Source organism: Catharus ustulatus, chromosome 3 (assembly GCF_009819885.2).
Source record: "Catharus ustulatus isolate bCatUst1 chromosome 3, bCatUst1.pri.v2, whole genome shotgun sequence".
Classification (NCBI taxonomy): domain Eukaryota; kingdom Metazoa; phylum Chordata; class Aves; order Passeriformes; family Turdidae; genus Catharus; species Catharus ustulatus.
This window is the reverse complement of record NC_046223.1, coordinates 94,239,806-94,254,714: the sequence shown is the minus strand read 5'-3', so window position 1 is coordinate 94,254,714 and position 14,909 is coordinate 94,239,806. Positions and strand designations below refer to the sequence as shown.

The window sequence follows — 14,909 nt, the reverse complement described above, 5'->3', positions numbered from 1 at the left end:
GCTGACCGTGACGTCAGAGTGGTGCGGGGGGCTCACGGGCGGCGGCGGAGGGGCGCTATGACGTCACGGCGGCAAGGAGCCAATCGGGCGGCGGGGGCGGCTCGTGCGGGGCTCCCGTCGCGTCCAACAGGTCCCGGGCGGGCCGCGGAGCCGAGAGCGGCTCCTCAGGCCTGAGGGCTCCCAGCCTGGCCGTGGCAGCGGGGACCCTGTGAAAAACAATATGGGACCATGTAATTAAAGACTGTCATAATGAGATGAGCCGCGGGCCTACATTAAAGGTTCCGGGCACATGTAGTTGGTGTTTCCTGTGTTTTGAAGTAACGGGCTTTGCAACGTGACAGCATTTTTGAATGTAAGCTCTGGCTCCAATTAGGTAGGTAGTATTTTAGCTCGATCGTATAACAAAGCCGCTGTTTTTGTTGTGTAATTTACATGCATATGCTGAGCTGGTCCCCACAGTGTCAGATGTCTGAGGAAGGAATCTCAAAGCACCCTCTCTGGCTTCTTTCCAATGGCAGGGATGCTCAACAGAGGAAGAAAAGTTCTGTCCATGCTCTCCAAACTCTTCATTACCTCCCCGAGGTCCTGACGGGGCAACAGTGAGGGTGCCTTGATGTTCGTATGGCCAACAGGAAGAAACTGTTTTGTTTCTTCCCCTCTCTCACGTATTCCCTCGTGATGGAAGATGACCTTTTAATTTCTTTCCTTCCCTAAGAGTTTGTTCCATCTCTCGTTAATTAAATGAAAATGCTACATAAATAAAGAGCAGCTTTGCTTTGCAAAGGAGAGGAGTCAAGCAGCAATTTGCATGGGGTTTATTCAAGATCAAGTATCTCCACTCTACGGGAAGCAGTTAGCAATTTGTCTCCCCAACCCCCAACACAATTTTAGAAAGCTGGAGTAAAAAGGATTTCCTGGGTCTTTCCCTCAGCTATAGAAGACAGCTGGTTGGGTGAAGCCATCAAAACTGGCTCTGCCAACCCAACATCCAGTCACTTTTGGGCAGTGATACCATGTCCACAGTCATTTACCAAGGCCCATGCCCTTGGTCATTTATCTCAAGCAATGTATTTCAACCTTATCTCATCTGATTGAAGCTCAGTGTGCGAACAGAACAGCCCCCAGAGGTGATGATGGGCTGTAAATAGGAAGAGGTCCCAGGAGGCCACCTGTGTCCTGGGGAGCATCACCAGATGGTCAGAGGAGCGGATTGTCCCACTCTGCTCTGCACTGGGGTGGCCTCACCTTGAGTCCTGTGTGCTATTTTGGTCACCACAATATAAAAAAGGCATTAAGCTATTTGAGAGTGTCAAAAGGAAGGCCACGAGGATGTGAAGGGCCTTGAGGGGGAGCTGTGTGAGGAGTGGCTGAGGTCACTTGGTCTGTTCAGCTGGGAGGAGACTGAGGGGAGGCCTCGTTGCACTTTTCAACATTGTCACGAGGGATAGTGGAGGAGCAGGCACTGATCTCCTACTCTCGTGACAAGAGGCAGGACTTGAGGAAATGTCATGGACCTGAGTCAGGGGAGGTTTGAATTGGGTATCAAAAAAAGGTTCTTCACCCAGAGGGTGTTTGGGCACTGGAACAGCTCCCCAGGGCAGTGGTCACAGCACCAAGCCTGACAGAGCTCAAGGAGCATTTGGACAGTGCTCTTGGGCACACGGGGTGATTCTTGGGGTATCCTGTGCTGAGTCGGGAGTTGGACTTGGTCATCCTGGGGAGTCCCTCTGACTCAGCATGTACTATGATTCTATGAGTACAATAATGCAGAGTGTTTCCCAGTGGGATCAGAAATTATTGTCCCTTAAGCTCTTTCTGAATTAAGACAAAATCTCTCACTAAAGTAAACACTGAGGCTATGCCACTGTTTTTTAATCTTATTTTTCCTCTTTTTGTTTTAAAGCTCAAATCTTTATTTCCCTGAAGGACCAAACCCTTGCCTATGTGTTTTAACACTTTGGAAAAAAACCCCCAAACATTACAAAAACCAGCACAACTGTCAGGTGAGTGTGCCTTTCTGAAGGCCCTTCACTCAGCTTTGTGTTTTGGATGTTTCTGAGGCATCCTTTCCTATTTCATTCTTTTCATCCTTGAAAAGTCAAGCCATCTTAATTGAATAAGGCAGAAGTCCCATTTTTTTCTCACTTGAGCCAAAATGTGCTGAACTCACTGAAACATGACGAGCATTAGGTCTTTTCACACTTTATTTAAAGCACTTTTCAGTGTGCTTTAAATAAAATTCCTTCCCAATAGGCGTACACATTTGTTTCCATGATTTATTAATGAGAGATGATTGCACTGAGTGTTACTTTCACAGCCAAAACAGCTTTCTAAATCTGGAAGGTGCTTAAATAATTAAGACTCAATCTGGCTGTTTAAAAATAAAAAATAAGAACTTGAGATGCAGAAAGGGATGGAGTGGGGCATAGGGAGTGTAGCTGGGGAGTGAGCAGCACCTGTGCAGGAAGGGATGTGCTGCTTCCTGTTCCCCACACCGCATCCCACAGGCAGGAAAGCATGCCCCAGGCCCACCAGAGGCTGGCACGTACCTGCTGTGCCTCCCTTCACTGTGGAGCTTGCCTTCCTTGCTTGGTGGTGGGGTTTTAATGAGACCCTGTATGCCCAGGATGCCAAGTAAGTGGCGCTGGAGAGGGAAGACACAACAGCTGATGGAGGAAACGATGAGGCTGGGGAGTGAGATTTTGTTTTTGCCAGCCTGGCTTCAGTGTGAGACTCCCAGATTGCCAGCTGGTCTGCTGGTTCATCCCTCTCCTGGTCTCTCCAAAGTGCTCATGCTGTTATCAGTCAGAGAACAAGAGCAAGGTCACAGCAAGGAAAATGTCAGAATTACCCACCTGGGAGAACTGAGCAAACAATGCCAAATGTTTTGGCACTAAATGTTTGGCATTTAATAGGGGTAGGAGCTGGCCATTGACATTCTGGGCTGCAGATGTACTGAGTTCCAGCACCATCCTCATTTTCTTGGAACATCTGCAGGTTTGTCAGGAGTGAAGACATTACCATTGACCTCTCCAACGAGCACTGATGAAATTGCTGCTGGAATGTTTGCTCAGGAGAGGCTTCAGGGACCTCGTTATCAGAGCAGAATCAATGAGGCTGGAGTTCAGAGAAGGGCAAATTAAACATTATTCAGGATTTAGACAGAAGGATTGCTAGGGCTGATGTAAAATGAGTTATATCTTGCATATAATTTTAATCTGTATCTCATGACAATTGTAATCCTGCCTTTTGAGAGAGAAGGGACAGAATCTGTGGAAAGTCAACTACTAGGTGATCCAGCCTAGGCAGCAGCAGCAGAGATGACAAAGAGATCTCAGCAGAGAGAGCTATCCTCACTTAATCAATGGTACACAAAGGGAAGAGGTTAAATAGATACTAGTGTTTGAGAGTGTGAGTAGGAAGAGAACAGCTGGAACATTTAAAAGTAGAGTGAAAAGTCAGTGAGAGGTGCAGCACTGAGAAGACAAAAGAGCTTGGAATAGAAGGCCCACCAGCATGGTGTTTGAAATTAGCCTGGATAAAGGGTTAGAAGTATGTGTTCCAGGAAAACAAGCCCAAATGGTCTTATTTTGGGGGATGAGTTACCAAATCTGCCTTCTTTTTTTTAAAAAAAGGTTAGAAATCCTAGCTATGCCTATGTGGTAGCGATTCATCATACACGCTGTAATGAATAGGTCCTCGTTTTGATTAGAGACAAATTAATCCAGTTTTTTCAGGAGTAAATTAACAAATTGATTAGAAAAAATAACCATCATTTGCCACTCAGTCATCTTAACGGGATTTTTCAGTTCTGCCTGAGTTTGCCTTGGCATCCATCCAGACTGACTGAGGCAGCTCCATGTTCTTTATCAGGGCAGTAAATGGGATGTGATTACTGTTCCTAGATCAAACACTGGACTAAAGAATCAGGCTTGAAACTGCAACATCTATTTCTTCGGTGTTTTCTTCTGTTGTGCAGACGACAAATGCTTCATGCTGTGTGTACAACTTTGTCTAACTTTTAAGTATTGACCTTTGTAGGAAAAGCTTCCAAGCAAGTCTTCCTTCACGGTTTTGTATTTTCAGGTCTCATAAGCAAGTTACTAGATGAAGCTGCTGTTCTGAGATTCCAATACAGAACTGGTGTGAACGTGCTCACTCTCTATTCTGAGGTATGATCACATTACAAACTGTTCTAAGCTATTGAGGGTGCTTTTTGCAAAATTCTTATGGGCTAGAATGGAAAAAAATTCTCGGCCCTATGTTCATAATCCATTTTCATGCATTTTATATTAACAGTAGTTATTCTGCATTGCCTCTTCCTTTTATGTCTCCCTGCAGCATGCAATGCTGTAGGCAAATAATTGAATAGGATTGAAGACCTGTACCAATTCACCAAACTTTCAGTATATTTTAAGAGCCAGATTTACCCCAAATAGTGTCCCACAAGACCAAAATATTTTGTTCCTTGTCAAATAGATCAAATAATTATGGAGTTTTCTCTGTCACTGGTGTTTGTATGTTCTTCTTTCTCACCATGCTCCTCGTAATTTCAGAGAGACAAAATGTGATTAAAGTCCATCCTTGTAAATGCTGCTAAAGCTTTAATTACCCAGACTTCAGAAAATTATGAGTTCCAAGAATCTTGCCACTATTTACAGCTAGTTTGCTCCTGTGGCACTGCTGGGGCTGCAAATAGGAGACACAGAAAGAGTAACAAGATGATTGAGTAGCTCCAAAATGGCCGTGAAGAAAGTGGTCGCTTAAGCCAGAGTTATGCAGTGATTAACTCAGCTGAGTGTGGCTAGTGCTGTCTGTCACCAGTCTGCCTCCTCTTTCACGGTGTCTACAGGAGTGGAAATCAGTACTGGCTTGTTTATAACCCTGTGCTCAAGCCACACCTCTCCCTCTGGAGCAGCCCTAGGCTCTGGCAGGGCATGGCCCATCTTAGCCCATCCTGGGGTTTGCTGGTGGCTGCAGTGTGCCGGGAAGGGGACAACACGGAGAGTCATCCTGATGTGCCTCTGTCCCACTGCTCTGCTCCAACCCCAGAGAGCCCTGTGAGCCCAGCCCTGCTCTCTCCTTCCCTGCCTACCTTTGGGTATTCCCCTCAAAATTTGGGCACATCTACAGTGAAGAGTAGACGCTTTTTAAAGGGAAAGTATATTTTCACTTCATATAGCAAGCAGCTTCTGTTGGAGGAGAATGATTTTATAAGAGCTAATGCTAATCACAGTAGGGTGAGCAAAGTATAGACTGCATTATTCTGCATTAGTAATTGGATGCCTTGCTCCTTGCCTGTTCCTGCTATGCTGCGTTTTTTTTGACTTGCTGTATGGATTACAACATCTGTCCTTCAAAACAATGTGTGATTTTCCAAAGAATCATAAATCCATCATTCTCCATTGCACCCTGACACCAATTTTCTTCTTAATCTCAGAACTAGTGAGACTGGGATTTGGAGCTGCCATGTTTCTCAGTACAAGGAAGATGTCATGTTACTCTGTATGAGGGAGCTGGTAAGAGTACAACTCTATGTTTCCATGAAGAGTATTAGGTGTTCTGATTTAGAGAATCAGTTAAGGGCAGCATTTTCAATCCCTGTTCTTGTGCCATGCTACCTATCCCTTTCTCTTTGATCACAACCAGAGTAAACTGTTTGAGATAATCCTGTTGTTGAGAGAAAACACTGTCTTACTGCTTAAATCATGTAAATCATGTTTTTAAAAAAGAGATGAGGGACAGTATTTTTGTAAATGCCCTGGTTTGTCTGAAAACATGTGGTGAATCTGAATGACTGTCATTCCATATTGGAATTTTTAAAGTATTAAATCCATTCAAACTGCTTTGTTGGTGGACCTCATTGTGCCAACTCCTGATAGGATAGTTATTAAGTCATCACTCTTGTCATATTTTTGAGGAAGCTGTTTCCCTACAGAGCACTCTGATCCTTTCTTCTCTCAGCCTTAAGCATCCGCAGAAAATCTATTCCACATTTTGAGAAAACCATTATACCTGGACATTTGTCCTGAGTTAAAACTACTGTATACTATTTTAATAGTCTGTTTTATTGGAGTATCAGTATCTGTGCAGACCAGCCTGCAGCCTGCCTTCCTGGCTTCAGGATGCTAAAGCCTCAGTACACAACTCTGAGGCCTTCTCTGCCCATCTGCCCAGCAGAACCTGCAAATCCAATGTGCTGTCTCTGTTGCTTGCTCAGCTAAAGTGTTCAGATATCCTTTCCCACTTTTAAGGATTATTTCAGCTCTCACCTGGGAAGGCAGAACCTGCCTTTTCCCTGTGATCTTTGCAATCTTCTTGGGACCATCACTCACATGGTCTGGGAAAGAGGAAGGCTGAGAATGTATTTTACAGACAGTTGGGAAAAAATGCCAAGATAAAAATTAAACATACAAAATTACTGGTATTTTGGGGTTTTTCCCATTCTCACCAACCATCTTCAGAGAGCCCTCTGGAGATGTGCAGCTGAAGAGCGAGCTGCTCAGTGCGGTGGCTGCTGTTAATGTTTCCAGCTCTGCTGCTGACCTCAGGAGAACTGATGGGGTCCTGGGTGGGTTCCTCACCTGTAAGCTACCAGCAGCAACCTACCAGCTATTGGGAATAATCTCTGGGGAGTGATAGAGCAACCAATCCAGGTCAGGTTTTGTATAGGAGGTATTTTAACCTTTCTTCTTGTCAGATGAAAAGTATTTTGCCTTTCCCTGGGAAGGATGGGTGGTTAGGTTTTTATTCTCCTAGGAATACAATTTTTTTCCCAGCTGTGAATAATACAAGATGTAGGTAGATAATGGGATAAAAAATGGTGAATATTCCTCTCTTCTTCTCTCACTCTTACCTTGTTTTGACTCACACTGTAAACTCAGGGCAGAGATTCTTTCCCACTATGGGCATGCATAGTACACTTTAAATACTTAGATGGGAGAAGGGTATGTTACATCCCCTGGAGCAATTTTGATAATGACCCAAGGAGCTCTAGGGGAAGAGTGGTTACACTCCTGGTCACTATCCAGAGCAGCCTCATGGGCTTATCATGAGGTCGTAAGTAAGCAAAAGTCTTAGAGATGACTGAATCCATTCCCTCACCCTTAGGAAGAGTGAGATTTTCCTCAGCATATCCAAAGATACTGAAATACTCCTGCTGTGCAAGGTCAGCAGCCAAAAAGAACATCCCCAGCCCCACAGATCATCACATCTCAAGTGTGTAGGTTGAGACTGTGACTGCCAACCAAAGCCATGTTAAAATCCACAGGAGGTCATGATGGGGTCCTGGGAAAGAAGAGTTCTTGCTTTGAGCAGAGGCTGCAGTCTCTGGGGACTGGTCTTCAAAGAAACAAGCCTGATTTACACTTTTGAGAATAAATTATATTTAAAACAACGCTCTGGACAGTCTCATTAATTTCTTCTTGAGCGCCTTGCCTTCCTCACAACTCTTTTAAAACCATGTCTACTTACTTCAGCATGAAAACAGTACTTAAAATACTTGGGTTTGCTTCCAAAACTATTTTTTTTTAATGCTGCTGAGGTGACATTTCTCCAGACTTGTCTTTTATGTATAAAAACATTTATGCTAACAGTCCTGTCTTTTAGTTTTATGTTTTTTTCATTAAGCCTTACACCTATTCTGATGGCACCTAACATTTCTTCTGTGCCTCTGGTACATGATTTGGTCTGTAGACTTCTTTCCAACTTCCAGCCTTCATAATTTATTGCATTTTCAGCATTTTCAAGCTGCAGTCTGTTAAAACCTGTTTATTTGTCTGCTGCAATTTTTGTTTCCAATCCTTTGACACAAACTTTCATTTCAGTATTTGAGCAGAATATCTGACTAATAATTATTAGGAATTCTTGTGTTTATTGGTCTGTTTGAAAAGGAGGATGGCACGATTACACTATTGTCAGAATCTACATAGTGACCTTTCGCATTCATATCCATCCTACTTAGCTTCATGGTGCTGATGATGTGATGGGTGTGGGTCATGTTGACTGCTTCCCTTGTAACTCCATTGTAAATGAGGTGAGTTCTGCCTTTTGAGTCCTGCTACAGTTTTGTCTCTTGCATTTAAGGTTTATCTTTTCCGTTATTTCTGTGGCAAAATATTTTTCTTCTGAACTTGATCTCATTTTCTGCTTTGGCTATATCACTGTCTAATAGCTGTACTGTTATGACTTGATAAGTTTAAATACAAAATTTGTATCTAATAGAATTTAGAGACATTCTGTATTCTTGTAATTGTGTTTTTCTCATTTAAAAGGAAGCTCTTTAGTATGGTTGGCTAAAGACTGTTTTTATTTTATTGTTGGAGTAATTTTATTCACTGAATTTTTCTAAAATTGAAAGTTGCTGTGACTTGTTCACTGCTGCCCCCAGCCTCTGTGTGGGAATGGCTGCTGTGGGATGTCCCTGGACCCTTTCCTCTCCAAGATGGCTTCTCTGGGTCAGGACAAAACAGCTGGAACTGCCAAGAAATGCCAAGTTACTGCTGTTTAATGAATTACCACATCAAGCTGCAGAATTAAGTTGTTTGTACTCTTTCTTTCTGTTGGAAATGAGAAATGAAGCGCATAAGTCGAAACCTTTGTAGATCAAAGGTACTTTTGCCGGGGACTGGACTTTTTAGCTCCTGCTCCTGCACAACCACTTGGTCAGCTTCAGGTGCCTGAGCCCTGACATGCATTTTAATAAGAGCTAAAGTAGTTCCATGTATGCTGAGGACACTTACTGCTGCTACCAGCTCTCCCTGGCACCAGCAGCTCTTCTAGGCATGAGTATGAGAGTGCCTCTGTTCTCATAATTATAGTATCACTACCAACATGCTATAATTAGACAAGTTAAAAATTGTCTGAACTGAAATGCACTAAGCTCCAGATGCAGTTATCACTGAGAAAAACTGCTTTGAAGCTTTATCACCAGATAGGTGATATCCTGATACCCTCCTCACCTTTCACTTGAATGGAGCTTTTTGCATGGACTTAACACACATGGATGGTCCTTGTAGTCCTTGTAAACAGCTCTTCTTGTCTTTTTATTGTATACCAGTAGAAGCATTAGAGGCTCAGTGAAGTGTATTTTTTTACAAAATTCCTTTATGCCACCTGCCAGCCAGAGAGTTGTTACTTTATTACAATACTTTCTCATTAACTATGTGCATCTACTGTGTAGGGGGTTGCATAGAGCATCCTCTGAAACTTGGAAGAACAATCAGTTCACTCCTTTTTTCTGTGTGAGGTGTCCATGCTCCTTGTTTCTTACCTCTTTCAGATAGTGGGTGTGAGCTCTGCACAGCATCGACAAGACGTTCTGCCTTTGAACTGCTGCCAAATTCAATGAACTGCCAGCTTTGATGTATCCTGGTTTCTTCAACCTACTTTTGCGAGTTAAAAAAAGCATCACTGAGGCTATTTGCTTTTTTGCTATAACCGCTCCTCATATCATTTTGACAAGGTAGTTGCCTTGTTATAGCCCTTGTATGGATCATTGATCGTGTCACTTTTTATAGTCATTGCTTTTTTGTTCCAGCCCTGCAGTGAGAGCAGTGTCAGCAGAGAAAAGGTAGCGCAGAGCTCAGACTTTCTGCCCTGTTCTCACGAATGCAGTAGCAGGAGATTCATCATCAGAGGCTCTCATCAGAAACCCCCATTCTTCACATAGTTTTGGAGCTCTTGGCAGACTTTCTGCTTCCACCCACACTGTAAAGACTTGTCTAATAATGCCAACAGCGTGAAGCCCATTAAGATCAGAATGACAGAATAACTGAGTCCAACTCTGCCTTTTGATGGTAGAGAGTTGTCTTTTTTAAAGGAGGGCAGAAAAGTGTGTTTCAGCTCATAAAGCTGTCTTGTTTTCTGACACTGAAGCAGCAATGTATGTTTGCCCCACAAGTGCCTGGATACCAGGGTGGGCTGAGGCAGTGTTTCTGCTGCAGAGAGGTCCTGCCCCATCCACAAGGAACTCCGTGGGATGTGACCTGTGGGCAAGACTACTAACCACCCCTCCTGCTTCCAAAACATTTGTTATACTTGGACTCTGTGTTTTATTTCACGATGCTTGCTGTTCCCCTGCCCTTTCCTCAACCCTAGCCTCTGCCAGACTGACTTAAAAGCTGCAGTCATCTGATTTCTTCTGGAACATTGCTCTGACAAGGAGGCTTAGCATTCCTAGTACTGCGGCTTTAAAGGATGACTATCCCCAGGGGTGGCAGGATGGGCCACACAGGCACTGAGGGGCTTTGAACTCTGCTCTGTGTGTATTAGCTCCACAGACTAGTGCCTCTGTTTAATACATTTATCAGTGTTCCTTATTGCGCCATTGTACGCTAACAGTACGTAGAATTGATTTGACATGAATCAGTAGGGGAAACTTGCACATCCCAAATGAATGATGTGCCATGTTTGCTTTATAAAATACTCATCCCTGGTTGATGCTTGCAGCGTATTACACACCTAATTGCCCACATGGAGAACTGTGTCAGTAACCTGCCCAGGTAGGGTGCAGTAAACATGTTCATCTGTTGTCTAGATCCTGTTTTAGCTTAAACGGGATAAATGCTTCTAAGAAAATGAAGCTTGGCTATTTAAACTCAGGTTTTGCCTGATGGACTGTATATGTATTATTTTCATTCCCAGTAAAACCCAAAATGCATCAAGCAGACCACAGGTCAGTAAGATGGGTTGCTTCCCTTGAAAGCTAACAACTTTCATAGGCATGATGGTAACTGAAAGACTAAGAAGGGACTGGAGTTACAGCTGTAGGGTTACAGCTGTGGACTAAGTAACATCCTGGAACAGCTTGCCCTGAGAGCTGGTAGATGCTCCATCTCTGGAAATGCTCATAGTCAGGTTGGACAGGGCTCTGAGCAACCTGATCTAGTTGAAGACTTCACTGCTTACTGCAGGGAGGTTGGACTAGAAGACTTTTAGAGGTCAAATGCAAGTGTAAGGGAGAGAACGGGACTGAGGCCTGAGAGCCACGGGAAGAATGGATCACGCCTTCCACCCTGATTAAGTGCTTGTGCTAGATTAAGGGATCTACAGTGTCATTTGTCTTGGCTGACATAGGTATGGGTGCTACATGCTTTCCACAATTTGTTCCCTGCTGATGGTCTCCTGTACTAGAAAGGTACAGTAATTTCACGACTATAAGGCGCACCCTTTTGACTAAAATTTTCCCTGGAACCCGGAAGTGCGCCTTATAGTCCGGTGCGCCTTATCTGATGGACAAAGTTCAAAAAAATTGCCTACCCGGAAGTGCGAGCTGCGAGCCATGGGGGGAGCCGGCAGGGCCATGGCTGCCAGGTGGAGGTGGGGCGGAGCAGGGGCGGAGCCGCCCTTCCAGAGGCACACCCGGGCCCCGTGCAGGCGGAGCCGCCCCTACACAGGCACGCCCCGGCCCCGTGCAGGCGGAGCCGCCCCTACACAGGCACCCCCCGGCCCCGTGCAAGCGGGACGGCCCCTCCACAAGCAGCCCCCGGCCCCGTGGAGGCGGAGCTGCCCCTCCACAGGCACCCCCCGGCCCCGTGGAGGTGGAGCCGCCCCTCCACAGGCACCCCCCGGCCCCGTGGAGGCGGAGCTGCCCCTCCACAGGCACCCCCCGGCCCCGTGGAGGTGGAGCCGCCCCTCCACAGGCACCCCCCGGCCCCGTGCAGGCGGAGCTGCCCCTCCACAGGCACCCCCTGGCCCCGTGGAGGCGGCACGGCCCCTACAGAGGCACGCCCGGGCCTCGTGGAGGCAGAGCCGCCCCTCCACAGGCACCCTCCAGCCCCGTGGAGGCGGAGCCGCCCCTCCACAGGCACCCACCGACCCCGTGGAGGCGGAGCCGCCCCTCCACAGGCACCCACCGGCCCCGTGCAGGCAGCACGGAGGGGCGGCGGCCATAGCCCGGCCCCAGAGAGGCAGCACGGAGGGGTGGCGGCCATAGCCCGGCCCCGGAGAGGCAGCACGGAGCGGCGGCGGCCATGCCCTGGCCCCGCCGGATGCAGGCGGGCCTGGGGCCCCGCGGCACCGCCCCTGCCAGGTACAGGCGGGCCCGGGGGCCAATGACTGCCGGGTTGAGGCGGGGCCTCGGCCAGCAACCGCGCGGAGGGAGCTGGGGGCGGAGCCTTGCTGCAAAAAAAGATGTGCGCCTATAGTCCGGTGCGCCTTATCTGATCTACAAAGTTGCGAATTTTGCCAACTCCCGGCGGGTGCGCCTTATAGTCCGGTGCGCCTTATGGTCGTGAAATTACTGTACCTTTGATTAGACCTCTCATTTCTACCTCTCATTGCAAACAGACTTTTGAAAATACTGACTTCTTTATCTGCTTTAAATGCCCGCCATATCTCAAAACCAGACACTTAATACATTTTCTGGTTTTATTATTTTGTATTTTGTTTTCCCACATCAAAGGTTTATTTCCCTACATTAGCTCCTCTTTTTTTTTTTGACTGAATGTTCAAGGAGGAAGAAACCCATGCTGTCAGATCTCATACAACTAGAACTGAAAGGGAGTAGCTCTGCAACAGCAGATATTGCAACCTCTCTTGGTTCAGTATTTTTTTTCTATTTGTCAGTGGAGCCTTGGGGCAAATTAGTGCCATAACTGGTCCCTGCAAATTGCAGCATGCCCACAGGTGGTGGGGCATGATGGCTCTGCTTCCCAGAACCAAGAATGTTCCTGAGGCTTGTTAGAATGCACAGTATAAGGGATCCCAGAGTCACACAACTATGAAAAACCGTCTAAATGAAAGCATCCTATGTACTTGGGAAATTCACATGTAGTTGCTGAAAGGTCAAGAACCATCTCCATGGGTACTGTGATATAAAGGAAATATTTCAGTCAAAAGAGTAAAATCTTTCTTAAACTTCTTTAAAAACATTTATTTATAACAGAGGGAAACTAACACAGTTATGATGTGATGAGTTTCTTTTTTTTAAAAAAGAGCAGGGCAAAGAGGGAAAGATCTGGTTCACATTTTTACAGAACCAGGATCCAGCTTCTTCTTGAACTCAAATTGCCATTGATTTTAACAGCAGAAGGAATGAGCCTCGCATTGATTTTAGACAACAACTGAAAATTGGATTTTGTGTGGCAAACTGTTCTTGGATCATGACTAATTACATCACTTTGGGTAAAGGCTATTTTAAAACCCCACAGTTATCATATTCCCTTTTAAAGGCTAGTTTAGCTAGTTTATCGGGGAAAAAACCCATCTCTTGTGAAGGGGAAAAAACCCAATTCTGTACTCAGTTCAGTTTTATCTACCAGACATCATTGTACATTCTGTAAGCAGAGGAGTGAACTGGCAGATTCTAGGAATGAGGGCTGGGAGCATGGTCTCCGTGGCTCTGTGTGCCAGTGTAATGGTGCTGCCGGGCATCCAAGGGCAGTGACTCAGGTGCCAGCCTTGGCCCAGCCCTTGCCGGGAAGTTGTCCACAGTCAGTCCTGCCTCTCGTCCTCTTGCCTCAGGATGTGCTGTTGCAGCCACTCCCTGAGGTACTTCAAGGCATGTTTTTGTTTTGCTGGAGGCCAAGAAACTTTGGCTAAAGGCATGAACAGGTTGTGCTTGATTCATGCTCCCTCCTCTTCTGGGAGTGCCTGGGGAGCTGCCAGAGGGGCAGCTTGAGGTGCTGATAACGTCCCAGCAGATATGTAGGGACATATTTATGTCATGCCCTTTTCACATTGCTTTAGCCTTAGCTGAGGTGCAAATGTGCCCTGCCCTGGCTAGAGGCAAGTGGCCAGGCCTCAGCAAGCATCTCTCTGGGGTGCATGAGACAAAAAGGCAGCACAGGGCTCCCAGAACCCACAGGAGGGGTGAAGTCCTGAGCATGGTTTTGGAAAGGAAGATAAGGACTGTAGAGGAGGTGTCTTTCGAGACTTCTTCGGCAAATCTTCTGGACCTTAAGGGAGCAAATCAGTTGGCATTATTCAGAGCCCTCTCCCTGATCATGGTATTTGTGCAGGAGGTATCATTAGCAGAAGCTTTGCTTGGTGAGAGACCTGCAGTATCTTTTTATATTTAGATGATTCAGATTTTTGTTAACATTTGGATTTAATTATTTACATTCTAGCAAACAGTGATGGATGTGGCTGTCATGATGCCACGCCTGGCACAGCATCTCAGCCTGCACCACTACGGAGACTTGTGCTTACCTGTCAGGAAGGGTAGTGGGCTGGGGCTGAATGAACATGAGCTGAACAGTAGTTTGGGACCCAAATTGCTTCCAGCCTCATCCAGTACCTTATCTGTTGGTCTTGCCCATTTGCAGGTCAGTTTTTGGTTAGTAACATGAGCCTCTGGTTGGCATTTTCTCCCCCCACTGACTGTCCTCTGGCTGATGTCTCTTCTGGTCTGTCAGTCTGTGCTCTTCTAACCATGCCTATTGAGTGCACCCTTACAGCCCAGCATGGGGATGTTTGGGCCTTGCTCACCACAGGAACACAGAAGTCTCTTTCTTCACACTATATTTGCATGATCATGTCATCTTAAATCCTGTGGTCAGGACCAAAGTTCCTCCAGCAGACCATGTTTCATCCCTCAGATAAATTCAGATCAGAAAAGCATTGCATATGCTATTCTTTTCAGTACCAGCATTGCTGGTATGTCTTCAGGTACTTTCAGAACATCCTCTTTTCTAAAAATACGTACTTCCTTCCTGCACCTCCCTCCTTTTTACATTATGTGGTATCACCAAAGTCACAAATATTTATGATGTTGGTGGTTCAGTTTAGTTAGCTGAGTAAAAGAATCAAAAGAGAAGGTAATAAAGTAAAACTGAAAGCTAGTAGAGCTCTGGTGAGAAAACAACAGAAAGTTATCTTAAGGGCAGAGCTGAGGAGCAGAAAGAAATCAGGTGAAGTCTGAAGAGATGGTAATGAGGAAATGCTGCCTAGAAAAGAGATGGCGTTTT

At 45.8% G+C, this 14,909-nt stretch overlaps 1 long non-coding RNA gene across 1 annotated transcript; it reads left to right on the top strand.

Moving 5' to 3' along the window:
• The first annotated feature begins 102 nt into the window (after window positions 1–102).
• On the top strand, window positions 103–5,755 carry LOC116994438. Its single transcript, XR_004417484.1, has 4 exons — window positions 103–373; window positions 1,904–2,003; window positions 4,087–4,172; window positions 5,441–5,755. It is a non-coding gene; the product is annotated as an uncharacterized LOC116994438 (long non-coding RNA).
• Window positions 5,756–14,909: the final 9,154 nt, after the last annotated feature.